The sequence below is a fragment of the Ostrea edulis genome, chromosome 6 (genome assembly GCF_947568905.1).
Source record: "Ostrea edulis chromosome 6, xbOstEdul1.1, whole genome shotgun sequence".
In the NCBI taxonomy this organism is placed as follows: Eukaryota; Metazoa; Mollusca; class Bivalvia; order Ostreida; family Ostreidae; genus Ostrea; species Ostrea edulis.
Window position 1 is genome coordinate 79,037,168 of NC_079169.1, and position 15,830 is coordinate 79,052,997.

General features: G+C 35.6%; 1 protein-coding gene across 3 annotated transcripts in view; it reads right to left on the minus strand.

The window, feature by feature from the left end:
* The window catches only part of LOC125647369 (uncharacterized), an 89,322-nt gene that overhangs the window by 73,163 nt on the left and 329 nt on the right, over nucleotides 1-15,830 (minus strand). For 2 of the 3 annotated variants that reach the window (XM_056140898.1, XM_056140896.1), the window contains exon 1: nucleotides 7,937-8,069. The exons of the other annotated variant lie outside the window; for it this stretch is intronic. The gene's annotated coding sequence lies outside the window, so the exon portion shown is untranslated. Of the gene's footprint in view, nucleotides 1-7,936; nucleotides 8,070-15,830 lie in introns of those variants that run through there. 3 annotated transcript variants of the gene reach the window in all.

Sequence of the window (15,830 nt, forward strand, 5' to 3'; positions counted from 1 at the left end):
TTAGATTTCGGACTGGCTTAAATTATTTCGGACTGGCTTATGTTGCCTTCTTGTCAGTCCGAATGGCTGGCTATCTAAAAATGTTTTCCACAACTCTGACAAAACAAAATTTAAGGTCAACTTTGAAGTGACCTTGAGAACACACCCTTTATCCCAGGATGATGCCGTGAACAATTTTTTATCTACAACCTATCCTCATCCTTATGCATAAGTTTGGTGATAATTTGCCCAGTGGTTCTTGAGAAGAAGATTTTTTAGCATCCACTACTTTTGTTTGCATTTTCCTAATTATCTCCCCTTGTTAACGGGTCACAACCACAGGCACTTATTTCTGTAAATGACTTATGACCTTTATATACTAATAACAACACAAGGTACCTAGCTTCAAATGACACAGAATGGCACCCCCTGAGAATGTCGGCCTTTTGATCTTTCAGGGAATATGCGATGCAAAATGTATTTACTACCGTTGTATTGTACAATCATTCAACCTAAAAACCATGTATGACATGACTGCATTCGTTGCCTCTTATCGCCGAAAACTGCAACAAAACATGGATTTTCCGTTTTATACCACGAAGTGCTATGTACTGATACCGCACAAAATGAAAATTGTATATTCGTTGTGCTGAAAAATAAAGTCTCATTGTTTTATTATCACAATAAATTGATACGATGTTTAATACCAAAAGATCTTGAACATATTGCTTTGTTAACAAAATAAAAATTTTGAATTGAAGACGCTGTACGCTATTTTTAGTTACTCAAAAAAACCCAAAGCTGTTCGTACGTTTCGGGATTTTACATGTCATCAGAAGATAGAAGCTAAGACTTCCCGAGTGGAAATTTAAAAATATTTTCGTGTCAGAATCATTTCTGATGAAGATAATAATGAAATTATGACTTGCTGAAAATACAACTTCGTTAACTAGTATGAGAAATAGTTCTGCCAATTGCATGTTTCATGCAGATCTATGGAAAGTCAGAGAAAATACAGATAAAAGATTATTTGGAAGTATGCAAAATAGAGCAAGGAAAGTTTTTTAGTGATGTGTTATTGACTTTGTGGTATGTATTGATGTGACAAGTACCTGTTGTTAGATTGAAGTTTTATGAAACCCACCATAAGTACCAAGAACGCTGCAGGCACATATCAATGTTTTTCGGAGGTGTCTGGCCAACCCTTTTAATTGACAATGAACATTAACTGTTATTTTCATGCATGCAAATGAAGATATATTGCGAGAATGGCCCCTCCACTATTTTTGATAGTACTATGTAGTAGTGAATGAGAAGATACCAATGCATGTAAGCTTGAAAGTTATGAGTTGAAGCCCTGGAGCAAAGAATGACCCCCCCTCCCAGCCTGAGGGGAAAAAATTGAGACAGCAATGACGAACACTATAACACCCCCACCCCCCACCCATGTACACACTAATTAAGGTTATAAAGGTCTTTATTATGACTATCATATTTTTATCATTGTCTGTCAGGAAATTTAAACAAGCCATGTGCAACTTCCAACTTCTCCGGCGAACCCCCTCCCCCGCATTCCTAATATTACGGATCTGTGCCGATATGGAAAAATTCACAGGCATCTGAAGTATGGACACCCCACCCACCCCTTCTGATTTTTTGGGGGCGGTGATTATTTCTCCGAAATGTGTGGATTCCCCGTCTATTCCACCCTAATTTCGATTTATGTAATTGTAAACATGCTTTTTTGTAAGCCTTATACTTACCTTATACTGTTTATAATAAGTATATTCTATTATACCAGTCCACAATCTCTAAAGCTTGTGAAAAGCGTGAAACGACTACATCAATCGAAATTGGGTTTTGAGAGAGACGAGGAATCCAAACATTTTGGAGGAATTGTCACCACAAAAAAAAATCAGAAGGGGGGGGGGATATATAGTTATCAGGTGTCTGTGGGAAAAAATATGGGGGGATGGAGTCCCCTTTATTTTTTGTAGCATTTCCCCCCTAATGTTAGTAACTAAATTATATGAAACAAGAGGTACTGTGAGCAATGCTCACTAAGAATACCCCCCCCCCCCCCCCCCCCGCTTACCCCAATCTCCCAAAGGGTGTTGGTAATAGGTATAAACTACCTCTTTTCTGAGTGTAAAAAACAAATGGCATCACAAACCGAACCATATTGCTACTTCGATGTCCAGTGCGCATGACCTTTGACCTTTTGACCCCAAAATCGATAGGGAACATCTTCATCCCATGGGTAGTCCATATGTATGATATGGTGACTGTAGGTGGAAAGGATAACGCTTTAGAGCCCGGAAACCATAATGCTACTTCGATGTCCAGTGTGCGCGACCTTTGACCTTTTGACCCCAAAATCGATAGGGAACATCTTCATCCCATGGGTAGTCCATATGTATGATATGGTGACTGTAAGTGGAGAGGATAACGCTTTAGAGCCCGGAAACCATATTGCTACTTCGATGTCCAGTGCGCTTGACCTTTGACCTTTTGACCCCAAAATCGATAGGGAACATCTTCATCCCATGGGTAGTCCATATATATGATATGGTGACGGTAGGTGGTAAGGATAATGCTTTAGAGCCCGGAAACCATTGCGTCTACAGACAGACGGACAACCCGATTCCAGTATACCCCCCCCCCTCCCCCACAACTTGTTGCGGGGGGTATAATAAGATCAATTGTGATTAATGGTCACCATTAAAATCATCCTTTTGCCTGTTATTTTTAATTCATCTATGATGCTCTATCTTTCTATAAATAACTTTAAAGAATTCCAAACGTAATTATAGAAGAGCGTGCTAGCCAGTCAAAATCGCCCACGTATTCTGCGCGGTATCAGTACATAGCACTTCGTGGTATAAAATGGAAAATCCATTTTTTGTTGCAGTTTTCGGCGATAAGAGGCAATAAATGCAGTCATGTCATACATGGTTTTTAGGTTAAATGATTGTACAATACAACGGTAGTAAATACATTTGCATCGCATATTCCCTGGAGGCTCAACATGCTGACATTCTCAGGGGGTGCCATTCTGTGTACTTGAAGCTAGGTACCTTGTGTTGTTATTAGTATACAGAGGTCATAAGTCATTTACAGAAACAAGTGCCTGTGGTCACAACCCTAGTTTTAGTACAAACTAGAAAACTGACACGGTCAGCAAGGGCCCCACTGAGGGTTATTTGAGGAAAGTGACACCTGTATTTGATATAGCAATGTTTGGGGCTGGTATATATGTTAGAATTAATAATATATAAAGATACATTGGAATGCCAATTTGTGAAAAAGGAATCATGAAGCATATCTATGAGAGACTTATGCAATTTAAATTACTTCTGTTTGACACACACTCATCCACTCAAACACAACAGAGTGCAACAAAATCCAATTGTAATAAGGGATTCAAAATGGATAACTGGTACAAAATATGGTACATACTATTCGAAAAGGGTATGAATTCGACATATTGATGTCTTGGAAAAGGAAATTTTGACACCGGGGCTCTAAGCGTTTTCAAACACATTGTCATTTGATAAAAGTGTTCTACATTTTTAAAAATAGAGATTAATATGTCTTTACATACATAGGTGAGAAAGTTTCCATTATTCCTAGCCGAGACATACCATGTATGTGCAAAAAATTCATAAGCAAATATCAAAATACTCACGTAGAAAATGTGGACCTTACCGTCAACAAACGCGGTGAGACACACCATTTCGAGATTTTCGCCGACGAAAGCTCGGCAACAGTAATGAATAAGGTACACTCATTTTGTATCTATTTTGTGACTTTCTTTATTAAAAGGAACAGTTCTCTAATGTGTAACGTGCAATTACTACATAATTCAATAACTTGAAGCATGAAGCAGTTTCACTTTGCAACCGGATATAAGAAATTTTATTTCGTATTCCGATCCCGATCGAAAGTTGTTGACTGGGAATGACGTGTTTTAATTCAATATACATGTAACATCAAGCATTTTTATATCACATTCAGGCAACGAAATTAAGGGGAAATACTCGCTAAATGCGAGTTAAAAATTGAATTTGCGAGTAAAAAATCACAAGTGATCGCAACTTTTTGCGAGTGAAAAAACCCCGATCTTTTTCTCGGATTTCCTCGGTTTATTGGCTGTACTTTGAAGTTTACAATAATTTTGTCTTGTGCATAGAAACGCTTTACAGAATGAATATACAAGTATTGAAAAAGTAAACGTGGATCGAATAAATAACTAAGGCCTTCATCTGACCTTCATCTCAGTCAGTGATGTCGAAGATGGCCTACTTCATACACACTTCGGACGTCTCAGAGACGTCTGATTTAAATAGCAAGCATATTGATCTCGTCCGTGTCTACATGAAACAACACATGACAGTGTGTCACCGTTTCACGCGGTGTCCTTCTGTACTCTATAGTCAAACACTTCGAGTTCGCGGGGTTTTCATTTCAACTAGAATTTTTTTTAGATGAAATTTCCAAAAGTTTTGAACATATAGTTTGAGTTGGCGCAAACAGTCTTCAAGATTTCAATCCACATGATGCTGTAAATAGGTGGTAGATCTCTGGACAGCGAGTACACCGCACAAGTGTACCCTATGACCTGCACCATGTATGTTGTCTGATAATTCATTGAATTTTAAATGAAAGAATTCGCAATCTTATTTTTATTATTGCACTTTAAAGGAGATTTTAAAAGATTTTCCCAAAATTTTGATAAAGAGACATGTTTGTTTTCTTAAATTCATGTAAAACAGTAATCGATTGAAAAATGCTAGTAAAAGCTCAATTTTGCTAGTTGGAAAATAATCCACTAGCTAAAATTTGCTAGTGGTGAAAAAAGTTAATTTCGATCCCTGACATTAAACAAAAAACAAATATACACATACACAATGTTGTAGAGTTATTTCTTGTAAATTTTCTATATATCAATACATTGCATATCATAATTCAAATTGAATTATCTCCCTTAGACAGTGGTAAATAAATACAGTCATAATAAGAAATATGATGACATTCAAACAGACAATGTGACATGACTCCAAAATCTATAGGTATCTTCCTCTTATTGTAAAGTATTTCTGTACAAAATTTGAAAACTGTACAATGAAAACTGTTTTGAGTTATTGTGTCACAAAGAAAGTGTTCATAATAACAAAGTTAATGACACACATACAGACAGACAAAGTGTCATGACCCCAAAATCTATAGGTGTCTTCCTCTTAGTGTAAAGTATTTCTGTACAAAATTTGAAAGCTGTACAATGAAAACTGTTTGAGTTATTGTGTCACAAAGAAAGTGTTCACAGCGATTTTTTTCCTTATATAACTGGTACCGATAAACGGTACCATTCCCAATGCCAAAAACCGTTGATTTTTCCCAATTTTGAGACTAAAAATTCCCAACTTACTTTCCGAAAAATAGACCGCTGACATTGTAATTTACTTAGTCTGAAACGTTGTACAAGTTAACTAAAATGTTCACTTCCGGTATTAAATCGAAAGTACAGATCATGGAAGTGTGCGTGTTTTGTAGAGCTACAGCGATTCTAAAACAACTGTAAGCGATTCCTTATGTCTCACAACAGCAAATATTACCGTAAAAAGTTTGTAAAGAGATGAATAGTTCTTGTTTTGTTCTCTTTTTTTCTTCTTTTCTTTTAGTTAAAATCATTTGCTGAAACATTTGTAGAAAATTCCCAATTTCGATTTTGACGCTATTTTTCCCAATCGAATGGGTACCGGTACCAGTGGGTAGAAAAAAATCGCTGTGTTCATAATAACAAAGATCATGCCATACAGACAAAGTGAATTGACCCCAAAATCTATAGGCTTTTTCCTCTTATTGTACATTATTTATGTTAAAAATTTGAAATATGTACGATAAAAACTGTTTGAGTTATCCTGTCACAAAGAAAGTGTTGACGGACAGACGGACGGACAATGTGATTACTATAGGGCTCCCGCATTTCATGCAGGGCCCTAATGCAAGCCCTTGGGCCAAGGATACCCTGTGACAAATTTGACAAAAATTGGACTAGGGGTTCTTCAGACATAGCACTTTTCCCAAAAAGTTGACACATACTGCACACCAGACATATGGCCATATGATTAGCTCTTTGAGCCTTCGGCTCAGAAGAGCTAAAAATAGTACAAATCACAGATTCATTTTGCACGGATAATAAATTTTTCCATGCATTTTTCAAATTATAAAATCAATTGATTTGTGACTTCGAATATACTTTTGAATTGTTTTGTGTACACCCCTGGGAATATGTAGTTAAAATCTATCAGTCACGGAATTTTCAGTGCATTATGACATCACTAATTGTTTCGTCACAAACATTTATCCGTGATTTGTATGCAATATTTCCGTGATTCCTTCATTACATTATGATAAACATGTAAAAACTATATTTTTTTCACAATACAAGTATTTTATCATTATTTCATATAAATTCTTCAATTTACAGAATTTCCGTAAACTATGGTATCCGTGACTGAAAAAAAAATCTGTCCGTGATTTGATAAATAATACAAATCAGATTCATTTTGCACGGATGATAACAATTTCCGTAAATTTTTTAAAAAGTGTATTATATGTGTACTGACTTGTATTTGACTTCCTAATTTGTTTAGAACCAAGTGTTGAATTTTGATATCGTGGATGAAACACGAAGGGAATTTATACGTAAAATTTCGTTGTTTATGCAATCCATTAAATGGGGTCTCATTGCTTCTGTATGAAACGTAATGTGTTCTGCGAGTCCACCAAAACACAACTCCACTGCGTTTGTAATTGCATACACACCACAGTCACTTCCATTTTTCTGAACATCTGAATTCATAAAGTGAACAGTAATATTTTGTTCCGGAGAATGCATTATATTTGCAATGCTCATTTGAACAGCGGACGAAATCGAATTTGACATTGCACTGTCATTCAGTTTTACAGATAAGGATATGAAATTGACATTCCGTTTTTAACAAAATTTACGGATCAATAAAATTGAAAACCATAAACACATTTATCATTATTATTTAACACATAAAATCACGGAATTCGCATAAACAAAAAGTCACGGACGATTTTTAAGTGACGGATTCAGACAATTTTAATGTCACGGACGATTTTTTTTAAGTCACGGATTCACAGATCTATACCAAAGTTACAGAAATACTGTAAATTGTTCTTATTGAAGAATTATAAGAAATAACGATTAAAATAAAATATTCTTGTATTATGAAAGAATTATTGTCTTCTGTCTGTAATTTAGTGTAAATTTCGCATGTTTATAACAATTAGTGATGTCACAATGCCCGGAAAATGTCCGTGACTGATAGATTCTATATATCCCCTACCTACATGCACAAAAAAAATTCAATGTATGTTCGAAGTCACAAATCAATAGCATATTCTATATTTAAAAAATGCACGGAAAATTTTATCATCCATGCAATATGAATCCGTGATTTGTATTATTTTTATCTATTTCCGTGCATCCGTGACTGTCCCGTGTTTTGTCAACCTCCTATGATATATACTTATATATCATCATATCTTTTATGATGAAATCAATTCGTACTGATTTGAGAAACTATTTCTGGGTGTAGTGAGCCACCTCAAATAACCATAAGCTAGGCTATTCAATAATTCAATGCAACTTTTATAAGACAGTTCTGTAAATGGCCTGCATACTGTGTGTACAGGTTATATTAAAATGTTCTATCGTTAAAGTGATAATGTCCTACGGACGCGGTTAGTGAGGGTCTGTCCCGAGACACAGATTATTCTAACTATGTATACGTGTCCAAGTGCAACCTGAGCTGTGTAGAGATTCTGAAGTTCAATGAACCCATGAAGTAACACTCATTTCCATAAAAAGCATGTTTTATCTATTTAAGATAAATATATGGCTTTTCTTAAATATGTATCCTACCTCAGGCTCAATTAAAGATGGTCAATGGCTTCCCGTCATAACTTTTTCAACTTGCCCCAAACTCACTGGCTACTGTACCCTGCCGCCTGTTGAATATGGCGCTGTTTGTCGTTCTACATCCAACGGATGTCATGAACATATAAGAAAATAGTTCCATATATAGCTAATCAGCCTATAACTTTGTTACTTAGTGCCTCTGAAGGCGGGTATCAGGATTGTGTATACTAATCATGTACGCAATGTTAATTTCTACGATTTTTTGCATGAAATGAAGTATTTGCGGTGAATATATCACTCCGCTGCAAGCTTGTTTATCAACATTCCCGCCATACATCAGACGTTGAGGGGTAGGCCCAAACTCCCCGTCGAGGCCTCATTACGTCACAGTGACTACGAATAGACCTCTCCTATGTGACGCACCACAATATACAGATCTGTATATTGTGAGTCCGCGATTATCACGCAGGCAAATAACAATAAAGAAGTAGTTCGCAGTTAAAAAGTTTGAAGATATTGATATAAAGAGCATTAATATAAAAGTATGGATTTTATTTTAAACATAAAATGATCAAAAGATCATTAAAAAGTAGGGAAACTCTGTTCAAATTATTGTGTAAAGTAATGAACTTAGTGTTTACGTTCTTGTTTTGAAAGTTGTTTACGTTTGACGTTATGTTTTTTCGTCATTCTACAGTGACGTCACAGTATACGCGGCCTAAGAAATCGCTATCCCATAATGCCTAAGTGGAAGAGTTTGGTTTGTGAGCAAACGAACTCTGGTGGAAGTTTGGGGGTAGGCCTAGTTGGTCCATCAGGTGCAAATGGTAGAAAACTAGACCAATCTTTCAAACACAAGAACACGTGTTTCAAAACAATTGAGTCCTGCATATGGCATGTCAAACGTTGCAATATTTGATCTTTTCCATTTGTATTGTATAATTTTCCATTTGTATTTAAAAATCTCAAGAACCACTGAGCGAGAAATTAAAGCTGAGCTTTACATGAAAGTTTCCTCAAAGTTCCTGAAATAGCGCAGATTCAAGTTTGTTCAAATCATGGCCACCGGAGGTTGGATAGAGCCACAATAGGGGATCAAAGTTTTACATGCAAATGTATAGGGAAAATATTCTTCTCAAAAACTACTGGGCCAGGAAAGTGGAAATTTACATGAATTAAAGCTTCCTGACATAGTGCAGATTCAAGGTTGTAAAAATCATGGCCTCTGGGGGTAGGATGGGGCCACATGGGGGGATCAAAGTTTTACATACAAATATATAGGGAAAATTTTTAAAATACTCTTCTCAAAAACTACTGGGCCAGGAAAGTGGAAGTTTGTTAAAATCATGGCCCCCAGGGGTAAGATGAGGCGACAATAGGGGATAAATTTTTACGTACAAATATAATTAAGGGAAAATCATTATATAAAAATCTTCTGATGAAAAATCACTAGGCCAGAAAAGTTTACATTTACATGAAAGCTTCCTGACATAGTCCAGATTCAAATTTGAAAAAAATCATGGACCCGGGAGTAGGTTGGGGCCACAATAGGGATCAAAGTTTACATACGAATATATAGGAAAAATCTTAAAATATGAGCCAAGGTGACTCAGGTGAGCGATGTAGCCCATGGGCCTCTTGTTTAAAATTACCTCAAAATATTGACTGATTTTATCCAGAATTTATTTTTACTATCAGATTACAGGCACTTGTTTCTGTAAATAAGACAGGCTATATAAGTCATGAGAATACTGAGGTCATAATGTAAAACTTCATTTACAGAAACAAGTGCTTTTGTCTCAGATTGTGGCAATGAATAATTGTAGGGCCTATAGATCTACAGTAATTTTTAGCCGAGTTGCAACGAAGTTGAACTCGGCTATTGGTTTGGTGATGCGGGCGGGCGGTTAGGCGTCAACAATTGGTTTCCGGATGATAACCCGAAAAGTTTACAATCTAATCAAATGAAACTTTGATATATTGTTGGGTACCAGGTAAGGAAGATCCCTATTGATTTTGGAGAACCAAGGTCATGGTGACCAAATATAGAATGAAAATTTCAGAAAAATTTGGTTTCCGGATGAAAACTCGGAAAGTTTAAATCCGAATTAAATGATACTTAAAGATATTGTTATGTACCAGGTAAGGAAGACCCCTATTGATTTTGGAGAAAATAGGTCAAAAGTCAAGGTCACAGTGACCAAAAAAAGATTTAAAATTCAAAAAAAAAAGATTGGGGTTTCCGGAGGATAACTTGAAATTTTTTTGATTTGAATCAAATGAAACTTGGATATATTGTTGGATACCAGCAAAGCAAGGCCCCTATTGATTTTGGAGAGAAAAATGTCAACGGTCAAGGTCACAGTGACCGAAAATAGATTGAAAACTTCAGACAAATATGGTTTCTGGACAGTAACTCGAAAAGTTTAAAACTGAAATTAATTCTTCACAATTATAAATATGCCACATCATTCCTGACTTTACAATGTATCCCATGCAACTCGGCTCATGCACCCCTGGGTGCATATATTGATTTTTTTATTCATTGCATTCAGTTGTCCAATTGAGAATTTGAGCATTGCATTCCTGGCTTTGCTTATAGAGTAAAATGCTGACAAAATAGAGAAGGTAGAGATCCTTTTGTGTTGAATGCTAGTTATTGATAAATATAGTACAAGAGGTTGATACACTTAATGTCAATCTTCATTATCAACCCAATTTGTTGAGGTAATGGAGGTAAACTATCAAATTCGAATATGAAAACATGAAAAGAATGTTTCTTTCCACACAAGGTACATGTAATACATGTAAGGATATTAGTTTCACTGAGTTTCATTCCAAAACAGTTTTTGTAGTACTATACATTTACAAGCGTGTACAGCAGTGCTCCCACTGGACCAGAATTCCCTATCGCCACTTTTTCGGGGAGCGGCGCGGCACAAATAATAGCATGCTTTACAATTATTTCCATCATATTATATATTATTTTATTCATTATACACTTATTTTAGCATTTTGAATCAGTTACATTACTTAATCATATCCAGCTACCATACCTAAACACTTCTTTCTGAAATAATAAGAAGTTTTTTTGTTTGATAAATTCTATTATGGAAATCAAAATTCAGATAATAAATCATATAAATATAAACTTCATGATGCTACACCCCTCGGTGAAAACATTGTGTACATTGCCCGAAATGCAGATGTCACAAAACATCAAACCCAATTTAGAGTCGTATCTCAACCATTCCCTATTAAGTTTCCATTTTTGTATGGAAGATTTTGCAATTTGGACAGAATCAGATGTTTGAGCAGGTGGGGTTGACTGTAAAGCCAAACAGTTATGTTTTTAATTTTAGACTGACTAGGGTCAGAAGCTACAAGTTTAGTGTCAAAATAGAATGCGGTGCATAGTCTTATGAGATTAGCATTTTTATACTGTTGCACACCGAACTTCAAAGAAAATTATTTATTAAAATTGCTATGTCCATATCAATGGTGATCGACCGCATTGTTTATGAAATATTCGAACTAAAATCAAATACATCAAATCAAAATCTTGTAGTCAACGAGTTTGGCCGCAAAAACGAACAATTGATGTATTCATATATACATTATACACAATAATACGGCCAATTTAATTACCGGTCGGTTCTCTGGTTAAGAATTGACATTAATGTGGAGATGATAACACGAAAATGAATAAGACTTTAAAATTTAATGTTAAACAATTGACCTCAGCAGGGTAAACAGTTGTCCGATGTACTTTATTACATAATCACCGACTTTCTTGCAGCCATAAATTACCTGAGGCTGTGACCAGCTCTGAGTGCACTGGAGCGACGTGAGATTTCCGGTCGCACGCGTTGACTGAATAAACAGATTTTGACTGCATAAACAAACAGGCTATAATGTGTCACTGACAAAGGATTTAAAATACAATTTATTGCAAAAAGGGATTTTCGCCACTTTCAATTTTTTTTCGCCATTTTTGAAAAAAATTCGCCATTGGCGAAAATGGCGAAGCCCAGCTCGAGCACTGGTGTACAGCAATTTCTCATCTTGTGTGACATTATTTAATGAAGTTTTAATATTAATTTGACAGTTTTGCATTTACTAGCAAATTCTTCTTCTCGAGCACAGAGCTGACTTACGTCGTATCAATATGCAAGCTTCCCAAGGTGTTGCTAAAACTTGGAATGGAAAACGGAACCAAATTTAAGAATTAGAATGGTAAATGTAGCTAATTAGATAACACGAAAAATCTGAAGAAAATAATTTGTTTGATTGAAATCAAAATTTGGAAATTTGTTTACAAGCGGTAAAACAATTTTATCTTAAAATTCTGCATCATAAATTGATTGAGCAAAGTTAAACATTAGTTTACAAAGCGTTTAACTAGAAATTTGAAATGTCGGTATTGACAGATGTGTTAGCAAGCAGCAACACCTATGGATAGAGAATGGAAAGAACACGCGTACTTTATATGCCCCTGCATTATTATGGGATCAAAAATTATTTATGCAGAATTTATCAATGTGCAAACTCTGGACATCTTACTCACAAATATATATAGGGAATCTTAATTCTTCTCAAGAACCATTTGCTCAGAGAAGTTTACATGAAAGCTTAAGTGCAAATTCAAGAGTACATTGTAGGACGATAAACAATATACAATCAATCTTTGACCATGTGACATTTTTTTTTGTCGTAGTTTTGTTAAATTTCCTTTAAAAGTGCTGAATGCAATGGGAAATCCTGAAAAGGCCCCAATTTTTCATGTCAATAATCATATCGTTTTTTTGTTTTTATGCCCCCACCACAAAGTGGTAGGGGCATATAGTTTTACCCTTGTCCATCCTTCCACAACGTCCAGTTTTCCAGACTTTTTTCTAAATGCCTTTAGATTATGAATTGATATTTTTTGTATGTATGTGAATATTGATGAATTACAGATTTGTTTCTGTTCATTGATTTTAATGGGAGTTGTGCCCCTTTAACTTAGAAAAATTAATGTATTTCATATAAAGGATTGTTGTTGAGTTTGATCTTCGTTGTACTAAATGTATGTAACATACAATATGAATACCACATTTAATGCTATACTTCGATGGATTTCTTACATTTGACTTTAATGCAGGTGGGGGCATTCATGTTGTGCTGACACAGAAGTTTTTTAAATTTATTTCTACTCTAGCAATTTTGAAAATGCATTCATACTAAATGTGTCTTGATGTAGTTTGCAGATCTTATTCAGATAATGCAGTGAAAGACAATTGACCACTGGATCTATGTGTCAATCTTGCTTATTGGTTGTGACATTAATTAAGGTATGACTAAGTAAGTACGTATATAAATGGGTATAATCTGAGGGAAAATGAAAGTGAAACCATGCACTTATATAATTTAGAGAGGACTCCATCACATTTGAAAAAAATCCTCAAAACTTGGGAACCTTTTTACTATGAAGGAGGTATGATAAAACCATTATTTGTGTACAATTACATGTGTAAATACATTCACCATTTTCTGTAGACACTGTTTTTTGTATTACTTTTGTTTACTTAAATTGATTTTGTAGTTGTCAATGAGTTAAATTGTGTGAATGTCTTGTAAACTATATACGCTTCAAAGTCAATGCTTTAAAATATGTGTACAGGTAGAAAACTCTATTTTATTGTACCATTTAACAAGAGTTTGAATTTTTAAAAAATGAACTGTCTGAGGAAATGTGGCTAGATGGGGAGAAGAGGAGGCCTCATGAATTATTACAAGCACTGATTGTTATTAGGGTACAGTGCTCCCACGATATACTGCCTCATGAATTATTACAAGATTGTTATTAGGGTATAGTGCTCCCTCGATATACTGCCTCAGGAATTATTATAAGCACTGATTGTTATTGGGGTACAGTGCTCCCTCGATATACTGCCTCAGGAATTATTATAAGCACTGATTGTTATTAGGGTACAGTGCTCCCTCGATATACTGCCAACTTTTGTTCAAGACCAATTTGGGCCATAAAACGGGGTGGCAATATAACAAATTCACCATTACAGACAACTTGCTGAGCAGTCAAATGAAATGTCAAATTCTGTATAAACATTTCGATAATCTTGAGTTTAACCTGAATACGTTGTCCAGACTGTCACACTTCACCACACTGCTCTCAAAGTACACATGTGATTATACTTATGGGTGTTGGGAAATTGGCATTATTATTGAGGGTAAACCCTGTAAAATTTGTGAAAGTCAACTGTGGCATATGGCATTTAGCGGGGTTAATTGGCAATATAACAGGGATGTTAACATGGGGAGAAATCTGTTCCTTAGGATTTTCGGGCAATAAGCAAGGGGGGCAATATATTGAGGGAGCACTGTATATATATTGTGGACAATTTTTATACGCCCATCATTAGAAAGGGCATATAATGTTATTGTGGTCTGGCTGTCCATCCAAGGTCATGTTTTCTGGACTTTTTTTCCGTAACAGATGCATGTATGGCTTTGAAATTTGGTCACAATTTCTCCCTCAAGAAACATAAGAGTGAGTTTGCATTTCAGCTGGATTGGTGCACCTTGACCTACTTTAGGGCTATAAATAGATCAAACAGGTTTCTGGACTTTTTTTCGTTACAGATACAGATATTTCCCTGAAATTTAGTCATAAGCTTCCTCCCAGATGAATACAAGTTCAGTATGTATTTCAGCTTGATTGGTCTATCCTTGACCTACTTTTGGATTACAAATGTAGGTCAAACGGTTTTCTTGAATTTTTTTCATCATAGATACAGATATTGCTCTGACATTTTGTCACATTTAACCTCCCTTTCAGAGAAATACATAATCAGTTCACATGTCAGATAGATTGGTGCACCATGACCTACTTTAAAGGTTTTCTTTTCAGAATGTATTTGATGTCAATTCAAAGTGCATAATATGCTTATAGGTATTTCACTATCCGATGGGCATATGTTGTATTGTTTGCGGTACTCTTGTTCAATTTCTATGACAATCTTCTTTTTAGAATGTGGTTTTCTCATTAAGAAAATAATTACATCATTTTGACAGTGTATATTTAATTTTATCCTTAGGCTGAAATTAGCCCTAATTTTATTGTTAAAAAGTGTTGTACAGCCTGAAAGATTGGGGGGGGATCTTTTATAAATCGCAACAACAGGGCCATATGGTGGTTCAGGTGAGTGATGGGACCCTTGGGCCTCATTTAAAAGACAGCTGTCAGCAACTTGTTCAAGTGCAACATAGTTAAAATGACATACATGTATACAGCGTTGTGCTAGTGATCAGGTCCAAGTTTAAATTTCTTTGAAAATCATTTATATATCCGCCGTTGTTGTATTGTTGACTATTAGTTTAGTGAATTTGTGATAATAGCTGTGTAACAAGAAAGGAGAAATGGCTAAACTTGGAATCAAACCCGGGGCCCTTGCATTATTAGTCAGATGCTTTAACCACTGAACTATCCATGTCGATATCCACAGTCCATATATAGCCCAAACCAAATGCTACATGTACATCCTTCCCTCCTTAAATTGCCATTGCCCTCAAAGACACACAACCCAGATTATAATTGATTTGCCCCTGAAAGTCCAGGGGTGTACAGCTCCGAATGTAACAGGAAAGGAGAAAATGTATGACCCTGCATTATTAGCTAACCCAGAAGTGCTCTATAGCTTAGACCACTGAACTATCCAGACCAATACCCATAGACCATATAGCCCAAACAACTCTAGCGGTTATAGCATTTGGATGTTTATCCTGCTTTATGTATAGACAATATATTTAGCAGTGAATTGTCTTTTAAACATTTGAGTTGTAAATCTTTGGCCATGATTAAATGCTTTACACTTTGAATCAGCTAACCTTTAATGAA